The sequence below is a fragment of the Mixophyes fleayi genome, chromosome 1 (assembly GCF_038048845.1).
Source record: "Mixophyes fleayi isolate aMixFle1 chromosome 1, aMixFle1.hap1, whole genome shotgun sequence".
Taxonomy (NCBI): Eukaryota; Metazoa; Chordata; class Amphibia; order Anura; family Limnodynastidae; genus Mixophyes; species Mixophyes fleayi.
In genome coordinates, this window is record NC_134402.1 from 93,945,803 (window position 1) to 93,958,987 (window position 13,185).

Sequence of the window (13,185 nt, forward strand, 5' to 3'; positions counted from 1 at the left end):
CAATACCAATTTTGTTTCCTCTGCAGGACTTTGCTCGAGACCAACTTAATGATGCCACTTTGGAACATGCCTTTAAAAGTGTGACTGAGGTAAATGGGGTTTTATTGTTAAAAATAATTTCCTGTATAGAGTTGCTAATGTACAGGGGGAAAAAGTAGAACAATTAATGGTTCCTCAGGTCCATGTACCCCTAGTGTTAAAAGCAGCACATACACATGTCTGTGGGGGACACCTAGGGGAGGATAAAACACAGGAGCGAGTTCTGCTTAGGTTTTACTGGCCCGGTGTACACATGGCAGTGAAAAAGTATTGCCGGCCCTGTCCCATTTGTCAGAGAACCTGTCCCAAACCCATGTACAGGGCACCTCTCATTCCAATACCAATAGTACAAGTTCCCTTTGAACGGATATGGACCTTGTGGGGCCACTGGAAAAATCTGCACGTGGGCACCAATATATACTAGTGGTGCTTGACTAGGCAACCAGGTATCCAGAGGCAATTCCCCTACGAAACATAAAGTCCAGCACCATAGCTAGAGAAATTGTATTGATGTTTACATGCTTGGGAATACCCAAAGAAATTCTTACAGACCAGGGTACTCCATTCATGTCTAAACTGATGAAGGACATGTGCCAGTTGCTAGGGGTTACTGAGGTTCACACCTCTGTATACCATCCACAAACAGATAGCTTGGTGGATTGCTTTACCCGCACATTAAAGCACATGCTCAGGAAAGCAGTGGCTCAAGAGAAAAAAGATTGGGACACTCTTACTCCCTATTTGATGTTTGCCATCCGTGAGGTACCTCAAGCTTCAACAGGGTTTAGTCCCTTTGAGTTATTGTTTGGGAGACAGCCCAGGGGTATCTTGGATATGTTAAAAGAAGGGTGGGAGCAGCAAGGTTCCAGGGAGCCAAATCTGGTACAATTTGTGTCCCAAATGTATGAGAGGCTAGGAAAGATAGGGCCCATTGTGCAGCAACATGTAAAAGAGGCTCAGGAACGACAGAAGAAAAGTTATGACAAAATTGCTGTTGTTCGATCTTTCAAGCCTGGGGACAAGGTCCTAGTTCTGGTTCCTACCCAGGAAAGCAAACTTTTCGCCCATTGGCAGGGTCCATATGAACTTCTAGAGGCTGTCGGTCCTGTCAATTACAGAGTCCACCAGTTAGGAAGGAGAAGGGAGGAGCAAATATATCATGTGAACCTCCTTAAACCCTGGCATGATGAGGAAACCTCTCCTCAGGTAGTGAGTACTGCCATTGAAAAGTCTGAAGTGCCCATAGAGCCAGCCTTGTCCATTCAGCAGAGACAACAGACTGAAGAAATGATTCGCCGGAACAGGGATGTCTTCTCTTCCATTCCTGGGCGCACTACCTTAATCGAACACGACATTGTCACTGCGCCAGGAGTCATTGTCAAGCAGAAGCCATATCGTATTCCAGAAGCCAGACGGGTGGACGTGAGAAAGGAGGTCGAGAAGATGCTCCAGTTAGATGTAATTGAAGAGTCCACTAGTGAATGGAATAGTCCCATTGTGCTTGTCCCGAAACCCAATGGGACAATTAGGTTCTGCAATGACTTTAGGCGCCTAAACAGTATGTCGCAGTTTGATGCCTATCCGATGCCATGTGTGGATGAACTAGTGGAAAATCTTGCTGGTAGCAACTATTTGACAACCCTTGATCTAACAAAGGGTTATTGGCAAGTTCCCCTGACTTCCATGGCCAAGCCAAAGACTGCATTTTCCACCCCCGATGATCTTTATCAATATAAAGTCCTACCCTTTGGATTGCATGGGGCACCTGCCACCTTCCAAAGGGCCATGAATAAATTGCTACGACCTCACACAGCTTATGCAGCAGCTTACTAGGACGATATAGTGATTTATACCCCAGACTGGGTTACCTTAGCTTCATTAAGGTCAGCAGGGTTAACAGCTAACCCAGAGAAATGTGCCATAGCCATGAGAGAAGCCAAATATTTGGGGTACGTTGTTGGTCGAGGGCATGTAAAACCCCAGCTAGATAAAGTGGAGGCAGTCAAAAATTGGCCAAGACCAGAAAAAAAGTCGCAGTTAAGAATCTTTTTAGGCTTAGTAGGTTACTACAGGTGGTTTGTAAGCCACTTCGCCACTAGAGCTGCTCCACTTACGGACATGTTAAAAAAAAGTTGTCCAGATAGATTAACCTGGTCTGATTCTGCAGAAACCGCCTGGTCTGATCTTCGGTTAGCTCTTTGTTCCTCCCTAGTTCTACAAGCACCGGATTTTACCCGGAGGTTCTTCCTCCATACTGATGCTTCTGGTGTTGGCTTAGGTGCAGTCTTGTCACAGGAGAAGAAGGGAGTAGAAAATCCTGTCCTGTACCTAAGTCGTAAGTTGCTTCCAAGGGAACAAAAATATGCCACTGGGGAGAAAGAATGTCTCGCCATAAAATGGGCTACAGAAGCTCTGCGCTATTATCTCCTAGGCAGAGAGTTCCCCTTAATAACAGACCATGCACCATTGAGATGGATGCAGAACAACCGGGAGGCAAATGCCAAGGTAACCCGCTGGTTCTTGGCACTGCAACCTTTCAAGTTCTCAGTAGAACATAGACCTGGGATTCTGCACAAGAATGCAGATGCATTGTCACGAAAATATGCGCTCCTCGCGAAGTCCGCATCCCCCTACTTGGAGACGCTAGGGGTAGGGATATGTAACAAAGGGAGGCATTTATCTAACAAGATGCAGAGAAAACATACAAGCAGAATAAAACATTGGCATAGTTATGTACCTAGGTTGAGATTAAACCAGGTAAAAACTAATGTGTAGTTTAAAGTTTTGTTAACTTACATGATTTCCTGACAATAAAACTACATAAAAAGGAAGAAGTTGTTCGTGTGTGCTTCAGCAGTAGCGGGCTCTTGCCACAATATATATATATATATATATATATATATATATATATATATATATATATATATATATACACACACACACACACATGAATATGTGTGTATATATATATATATATATATATATATATAGTGCTCTTCTAGGGAGGTGGTTAGCTGCAGTTCTCTGCTCCTACAATAGCGTTAGGGGTGGACCTGGGTCATAGGTAAGCAATAGAATCCTGTCTATTATTGTAAGCAGTTCTGTAGAGAGTAGTAAGCTACAATAGTTTGCTGCTCAATTGCTTATAATTTCAATTTTAAGTAAACTTGATGCAGACTCGGGGCTACTGGTTGTTGTTAATACATTGCTTTGCATATATATAATAGTTCTGGACAGTATATACTAACTAGTATATATATTTATTTGAAAAAAAGTGTGGTTTTGCTGTCAGACTATTAGCAGCAGAATCTAAAAAACAAACAGATTTCTTTCTTTTAACTTTGAAAGTTTTTCTAGTGAAAGTAATCTTGTGTGGGACAGTGACAACTGAAATAATTTAGAAAAATAAACTGCGTGAGAGATTCAACAGCAGTTGTACACCCCCCAAAAAGGCTATATAAATTTATACTTGTCTTTATTGGAAGGGTCATTCAGTGAAATATATATTTAAAGAAGTCTGTTTCTGAAGGTCAGCACGCAGCAGTACAAACACAAAAAATTATATATATTAAAAAAAAATTCTATTTTACAATCTATTCAATTCTATCTAATTTTCTGTCACTATATAAAGAAATGATGATGCTGATATATGAAGATGTCCTGCACCCATACTACAAAAGTTCAAAGATTAGGCACACATTACATTGCCAGTGTATTCATTGGTTGCCAAGAGCATGGCTTTTAATACCTTGTCTTATTTATATGCTCTGTGCCATAATGCTGTCCTTCTGAATCAAACCAGGGGACTTGTATATACAGTATACAGCATCCCAATGCCAGCCATTTCTGCATGATTGGTAGAATATGGCCCTCTTTTGTGGTAACATATGTCGAAGTCGTATAATTGGATGAACAAAAGTATATTGATTAATATTGTTTTACCGTGCGATTGCGATCAGTACGCCATGTAATACGTGGCTTGGCGCGATCGCACGATAAAACAGGCACACATACACTTGCACTTTTTACATTCATCTATTTATATATTACATATTTATAATGGTTCCATTCCACAGTGGTTTATGAGCAGATGATATTTAGTTTATAGTTATATATATTAAGGTTATATGTACACTTTAGTGATATTTAAGGTTCAGGTTACAGGAAACATGTCATGTTTCGTATCATTTTAATCCCCTATGTGTCCGCAGTTGTCCGGTTCATTCGCCGAAGGGATCGCACATTGCATACTCTAGTTAGCGATGTTAGGGAATAAATGTTTAAAATTATACTGACTGTGTATTGTAAATAGACTAGTTTAAACTGGTTTCTGGGTGGGAGAATCAGAGTCATCATCTGGAGAGCAGACCCCCACCCTTGGAATGTTGACCCCCACCCTTGGAGGGGGTTGTTTGAACTGGCCTATGACCTGCATTACACTGGACCCTCCTGAAGCCTGGACCTATAGAAGCAAGCCACATCATCTGTATTGTTTTCTCTGTAACACTGAGTGTATATATACAGCTCTGCTGGGACCAGCTAACAGTCATCTCTGACCACAGTCTTCTGGACTGAAGAAATGTAGCTGGTACCAGCAGAGCGCAGCTGAGCGCAGCGTGCGTGGCTATATGCTTGTATTTGGTATCGGCTGTACTGTATTATAATTATGTATTGAACTGCTAAAACTTTTGCTTTTGCTAAATAAATTGATTGTGCTTTGGACCACAAGAAATCGCTTAGACAATGCTTATTGGAAAAAGATAAAATTACTTTAATACATATATCTTGGCATTCCAAAGATTGTCAATTTTTTGGGGCATCCTCTGCTATCGGAATGAACATTGGGCTTCATTCATTAAGGAATGCAAAGCAACCGTAATGTGCACTTTTTAAAAAACACACATAAATCGGGTATGCACACATCCAAATTCAACAAGGAGAGCATCTAAAGAAATGTTTCTGAATGCATATGGTACAAAGTCACTTATGTAACATAAAAACTGTCGCATGTATCAGTGTGTTTTCTTTACCCCTCTAGCTAACTCACTGGCAGACGTACATGTGAGTACGATATGCATTTGTATTAACAATTGACAGTGTAAAGCACAGGCATCCAATTCCTTCTTTACACTCATGTTTTATTATCAAAGTTATTATAATTTCATACTAACCCTGCTTATTAACCCTTTGCAAGATGTTATATGTATAATGTCTGTATGATACTGCCTGATATGATATAATCATATATAATTATAGTGGGAGAATAGCTTTGCTGCCATATACTGTGTGATTATAATGGCTGTGCTGCCATAATATGTGTGAGGGAATGAAACAATGATCGCACAGACAATCTGTATGTTGGTTCTTACACTAATAGGGGACGAGTTACTATACTTTTTATCCCTGGTCCAATCATCACATATTTCATTCTGATAGAAATGTTTTGGAATTAATGCAAGTGTAAAAGACAAATGTATTTCATATTTTCAGTTATGTTGACAATGTCCCTTCATTATGGTACAAATGTACCTTACTACATATTTTCTTATCAAAAATAAAAAAAACACATATACACAATTTTTTTTACAAAAAACATATAAATCAAATTTTTAAAAAAGACTATAATATTGGTCTAACATTTTAGAACATTTTTCTATGCTTTTCAATATTTTGAATAAAAGCATGGGGTGTGAAGATTTGAACTTGTGTGTGTGTTGGGAATTTGGGCAAGTGGGATGGCAACTTGTGTGGGTGGGATAGGAACTTGTGCAAGTAGGATGTAGTGCTGTAGTGCACTTGGCTAAATGAGAACACACTTGTTTTTTTCACTGTAACCGTTGCAAAGAGTGTAACACATACGACTATAAGGATACTAAACCATTGAGAACGTTTAGATGTATGCCATTAAGGATAGATTATCCAGTGATACAACAGGCATTATCTACTTACTGGAATGCCCCTGCGGTAAGCAGTATATTGGCAGAACAATTAGGAAATTGAGCATGAGGATTGAGGAACACGATAGGAACATAAGGAAAAAAATGACAACACAACAGTGTTCCTAAACATTTTCTTAATTTCCATGAACATGATACTTCTAAACTTAAATTTAACAGTATACACAAGGTGAATAACCCCTGGCGGGGAGTGGACTGTATACGGTTGATTTCCCAAGAGGAAACAAAGTAGATTTTCAACCTGAAAACCCTGTCATCTGATGGTCTGAATGTGGACTTTGATCTTAATACATTTCTTTAATCACTCCTGTCTAAAAATAATAGTTTGTAACTATCTCTGTTCCAATATGTACTGCTAATGTCAATTTGTGAGAGTTACTATTGCTTTAGTGTCCAGTTTATGTGCTATTTATTATTAAAGTCTGTTCTTCAACAACATGGCAGCACGGTGGCTAAGTGGTTAGCACTTCTGCTCCACAGCACTGAGGTCATGAGTTCGATTCCCGACCATGGCCTCTTATCTGTGTGGAGTTTATAGGTTCTCCCTGTGTTTGTGTGGGTTTCCTCCGGGTGCTCCGGTTCCTCCCACATTCCAAAAACATACTAGTAGGTTAATTGGCTGCTATCAAAATTGACCCCTAGTCTCTCTGTCTGTGTGTATGTTAGGGAATTTAGACTGTAAGCTCCAATGGGGCAGGGACCAATGTGAATGAGTTCTCTGTTCAGCGCTGTGGAAACAGTGGCGCTATATAAATAAATGGTGATGATCATGATGATGAACATGGCTCCTCTGAAAAAAGACAGGCTGGTAATAGTAGCCTTTCACCCATTACTTTTTGCTTTTAAGGAATGAACCAATGGCTGTGTGTATATGAAACCCAGGTGCTTCCTGATTGGCAACTACTAACACAGCCTCTCTTTCTAATGACTGACATTTATTTCCTTAAGTGAACTCTATTTAAAGATCAACTTCATCATATCCATATCAAATATCCAATAACAAATATGAACCATCATTGGCCATAAACACACCTTTACACCACTTTCATATGGACTTGATCTGGGAGGTTTATATTAATCACATACTGATTCTGAAATATCATTATTACATAGCAGGCCTTGTACTTTGTCCAATGAGGATGGTAACAGTAATATATATTATATAACAATAATCTTATCTTGAAAACCAAATATTTTTTGTTTATTAATTGTGAACATACATCTAGAAAATTCCCCCCCCTGAAATCTGGAAAGAGCTCTGGCTGCCTCCTCCGCAGGTTGCTCCACCAAAGCTGTAATTGTACAATGCTGCGTCTGTGGGCAAATCTGCACCATAGACACAGCTTTACTGTCCTGTAGGCATTGTTATTTTCAACATTAGTGAAGTAATGAGTTGTGGGACTAAAATAATGGTCCACTGTAGTGGTAAGTACCAGCAACTCAGCACAGGAGAAGGTTGCTGCACTCATGTTTACAAGTGAGAGTTACACATTTCAACATTCTCATCACTGATTGGTCCTAAAGACAGGTTTTGGCATAGGCAGGTCAGTCACTGATCCCTTCTAACATATCTAAAATGGATGGCGTTCATTTGTCAATTAACCTAAATAATCATATGTATTCAGGCAATTAGGGGCATGACAACGCCTAGCCATTCTCACACATACACACCACATTCATCCATCACATTAGAATGCACCTGCATACCCTATATAACAGCTTTAGAGGCAATCATTCAGCCCTGCCATTTTGTGATTTAGAACTTTTGAGTTGAGAGCTTCTAAATAATAATAATTAATAAAAATAAAATAACTAGCAACTGTTTATGATTTTATCAGTCATCTCTGAGTGTACAGTCTGTCCTCCATTGTGTTATATTAGTGCTTACAAGGACATATGCGAGTCAGTTTATACACCCTTAATTGCTGTTTACTAATGACTGCCTTTTCCCCCTGTTTAGAATACTACACTTTCTCCTGCTCACATCACAGCCACCTTACTTGTATTACAGTCTGCCTTCCATTGTGTTATATAATGGTGAGTACAAGGACATATGTGAGCCAGTGTATACACCCTAAGATGCTTTTTTCTAATGACTGCTTTTTCCTCTGTTTAGATTAATGGCTGAGCCTCAGAAACCAGGCCCAATCCAAGGATGTGGCTCCTCCTCTTCGACCAGACAAATTTCAATCTTAGAAAGGTGGTAGTGCTCATACAGCTGGTGGCGGAGAGGCTGCACACTACCAACTGTCAGCTTTACAATGAGGATCAGGGAAAATATCACTATGCAGGGCAATGTGTGGCTCCAACTAGAAGAACTGTGACTAAACTCAAAATCAGTAGTTTGTTTATTTTGTTTTAACATATTTATATTGTGTTCTGCATACCTATTACAGGTCTTTGTAAATTTGACCAACCTTAAAATAATTGTCCAAACTATGGCAGACTAACATCTTTAATGAGTTTAAAAACTTGTACATTATCACTCCTACTTTGCCATATGCTGTTTAAGTTTTAAAATTAAGTTGTAGCACTGGGTAGCTGTCTGTTATTAGTATGTGACTTTTAGGGTCAATACATTTCTAACTCGCATGTCTGCACAAGTTTTTGGAAAATATTTTGGATAGTATGCATTGCAACATTTTTATATTTGAACATTTCACACAGGTGGCAGGATTTCAAGCGTTGCCCCAAAGACAAACTGTGTATTTACCTGAGGCATGCTAGGGGGACAGAAGGTTGTGCCCCAGATGTGTTGGACCTCAGTCCCCTGGAGACCACAGCATTGTCCTGCATGGGTGATCAGTTGGTGCAGGGGGTTGGCAGAATTGACACCAGAGATGCCCGCCCCCCTATCCACACCAATATCCCCCAGAGGTAAATTTCCAATCACAATACTGCAATACCAATGATTAATGTTTTGTTTACAGAAATATAAATGTACCCAGCAACAATAGCTGTTTTATCAACAAAAATAGACAATTCAAATTTAAGCACCAATTTGAATGCCAATAAAACTCCTAAATCCTTGGTATTTATACTGCAACCTAGCCAGGCTATAGTAGAATCTGGCCATGGTCTTCAATATTACTGAGTAATTTTTGAGAAGATCGTTTAGAGATTTCAAAAGGACGGTAAGGTAAAATTCCATGAAAGACACATAGGGCTAGATTTACTAAGCTGCGGGTTTGAAAAAGTGGGGATGTTGCCTATAGCAACCAATCAGATTCTAGCTGTCATTTTGTAGAATGTACTAAATAAATGAAAGCTAGAATCTGATTGGTTGCTATAGGCAACATCCCCACTTTTTCAAACCCGCAGCTTAGTAAATCTAGCCCATACTGTCTGCTAAATGTTTTTGTAAAAGATGAGCCCACACATACAAACCAACATTCTTAAAAAAAAAATTCCCAAAGTTTATCCCATAGCCCCACCACCATCTCCAGCCCTACTGCCAACTGCTGGCCGTTCATCCTCTGCTTCTTCCTCACACTTGCAATCCACAACCGTAACCAAAAGTCAGGTCCATAGAAAAGCCACTCCTAATGTAAGCCCTGGGGGCAAGCAGTAAAAAATAGCTGTATGTATTTATTTAATTTGAATGTGTGGTTTTGCTTTTAACTTTTTGTTGCTTGTTTGCACTAATGCACAATTTTGTTCCTAAAGAAATGGTTTCCTTGTGTTTGTGTCCATTTACTTTAAGCATTACATTTAAGGCAATGCCCAAAAGGTACTTACATGTAAAATATGATGAAATCCCATATTCTTTATAGCTGGAACAATATTCAGAATCCTTTAAAGAGTAACAAGAAAGAAAAAAAATATTAGTAATGAGTAACTTAAAATACAAACAATTAGGGAGATCGTTCAATATGATAAAGTGCTATTGTAATGCTACAATATTTAACAATTGATTCTACAATTACACCATAATACAAAGAGTTTTAAGATTTTGCAAAGGTGCCAGACCACCTACCATTTATGACTACATTGTATACTAATGTATATAGGATAACAAATGGTTATTTGTAAATAATGATGTGATATAAAATAGTACCTAATAGTCATGCGTCATAATGTGGCCTTGCTCCTCTTTGCCTCTTTTGCAATCTGCGCCACATGCCTTGCAGATTTTGTAATCTCCTAGTACAATATAGACCTACTTACAAGTAGCATAGATCTATTAATGTTCATCCCCAAGTTTCTGTAAAATAGTCCAAAAATATATAAAAGTAAGCAAGACATAAAATTTAAGAAAAATGAAATAAATAATAATAAAATAGAAAAAAAAATATTACTTAGGCATATATAGAAGATGACAGCTAAAATTTTTGAAATCTTTTAAAGCACACAACCTAAATGTACATGTTTGTAAGCATGTAGGAACTATACAACAAAAAAACAGACAAGCATTGGTAATGTTCCCACCCATGGGGTAAATGTATCAATATGCGGGTTCTTCAACACCCGCGTGTTCAGCCTCTTCCGCGATTAAATTTCAAGCGGCGCTGCATTGTAAAGGGTTAACTTCCCTTTACAATGCAGCGCCGCTTGAAATATAATCGCGGAAGAGGCTGAACACGCGGGTGTTGAAGAACCCGCATATTGATACATTTACCCCATGTGTTAAAAATGTAAAAGTATATTAAATTAATTTGAGCATAGACAATTTCAACATTCACACAAGTAGACATGACTTTTTAAAACATAAAAAAATGCACTTATCCCTTTGGTATACAACAATCCTAATACAAACAATCCTTTTAACAAAATAGCACCATAGTCATCTACCTCAGCATCCTTCATGTATAACAAGATGAATACGTGCACTTGTGCAAGTATGCAGGTATGAATAGTCCATCCACCCAGTAGAAGGCAATGTTGAAAATGCTGTGTTTGGTCATTACTATAATCCGTAAGTTAGACGTGGCCCCGAACAGTTGCTAAATTTACGTCTGAAAAACAGCGTACTTCTACCTGTGCCAGAGTTTAAATCAACTGTATCTGCAGGGGCACCCCTTTTGCTTATGTGCATCCGCCCCTTCCCCACCCCATTCTCTCACTGAAATCGTAAGGAGTTGTGTCATTTGCACTCTTAAGTAAGTAGGACACTCCTGCTTTCTGTGGTATATTGTCAGATTTTGAACATGTGCAGAGTAATTGTGCACATTATGTGCAACAAATTGCCATTTACGCTCCTTAATAAATGAGGTCCATTGTGAATTGACAGCAGATACTGAAAAGTTGTGTATACTGTAATGTATTGTTTCTTAACTTCTCAACATTATTATAGCTGTAAATAGTTTGAGACATAAAAAGTGTCTCAAAGTGTTGGCAATCGAATTATCCTATTAAACCAAAAAACAATTGCGTACACCTTGTCACTGCTGAACTTCTGGATATTAAGGCAATGTTCACAGGAGTTCCCAGTATTTATCCAAAAACTGTGGCAGCATATATTTATGTTACTTAAAGTTTTAATTTTTTTCCAGAAATTTGTTACATTATGTCCTTTAAAAACTTCTACAAGACAAGGAACTTCAATCAACTCTATTGGCTTGTGTGTTGAGAATCAGGAGTGCCAGGAGAGAGGTGAGACGGGTACAAATTATCGGGGCCTGGCCTGCCTGGGGGGCCCGTACCCCACAGTCAGATTTTGTTTTTTTAAATGAATCTTTAAAAAATAAGGAAGTTCTCCAGCGGGTGGCGCGCCATGGGGGAGAAAGAGAGCTGACCGATGTCAGCAGCTCCCAGTGCCTGGACAGTGTGTGACATCATCACACACTGTCCCAGCAGCCGGCAGAGCAAGGAGGAGGAGATCCATCTCTAACACAGCACAGCTTAGGTAAGTATGCTGTGTCGTGGGGGCTTATGTTGTGTCTGGGGGGGACTTATGCTGTGTCTGGGGGGTTAGGTTGTGTCAGGGGGCGTTATGCTGTGTCTTGGGGAAGCCATTTTGCTTATACAGTTACACTTGTGTTTCATTATTCCAGACATATAGATATCTATGATTATTTTTATCACACATATTTTTGCTTGTAATATAATTATATACTGTGTGATCTGTGTTGTGTACTGTGCTCACTAATTATTTTACACATTTCATGTATATTTTTCAAACAGGTTCCAGCATTCCAGGGTACAGACAAGAATCCAGTACTAGATTGTGAAAGCTGCAATAACAGGTAGGTGGGAGCAACACCATTTTAATACATAATGGAGGGAATTAAATTTCCTTTGATGTGGAGTGCGGACATCGTGCTGCATACATTGCCGGCAATTACAGTAGAAATTTTTGTCAAAAGCTCCGCTGCAGAGTGTCTCACGGACTGTCTAGAGACACATTGCGGCTAATTGAATTCCCCCCCATAATGTCATGTGTAAAGAGGTACAGCCACAGCCCATGTTGGCCACACCACCATCATTATGTGACCCCTTTAGACAGAGCTGCTGCTGCACGCCATTGCACATCCCTTCTCCTGCTGTGTGTGGAGGGGGGCCCAGAAAGTTGCTGCACCGGGGCCCCAAATACCTCTTGACAGCCCTGCTTAGAATAACGCATAACGGGCTGACAGAGGGGAAAGCAATGGACGGGGCCTACAAAATAGTGCATGCTTTGCTATAAGAGCATAGCAGGCTGCCAGAAAGGTGTGGTCAGCGACTAGAAGGGGGAAGAAAAGAAGAATCACTGTTCCCTTCACCTCACTGATCTTTCTTTAATTCTGGCACAGTGTTAGTGACTGTCGTGCCATCTCTTGCCTGTTCTTTAGACTTTCACTTCATGCTGCTGTCTGTAGCTCAGTAGCTGTTTAACTGGATCCTGGGATGTTGGGTCCTGTTTGAAAAAAGTGATAGGCACATGAAATATGGAAAGTGTCTGGACTACCAAGGCAAGACCATGGAGAGAAAGTAGGTGAACGAAGGGGTTTATTAGAAACACAGGTAGTACAGGTTCAGGATGCAATAACTGGTAAGGCAGTAATATAATCACAGTTCTTAACAGCAGAATAGGCAATACTTTAAGGCGATGGAGAGATGAGCAGCCTGCGGATCGCAGGGTTGGATACCTCAAGAAGAGGTGGTGAGTTGAGTGTAGCCTGCGGATTGCAGGGTTGGATACCTCCGGAAGAGGTGGTGAGAGGAGTAGCCTGCGGATTGCAGGGTTGGATACCTCCAGAAGAGGTGGTGA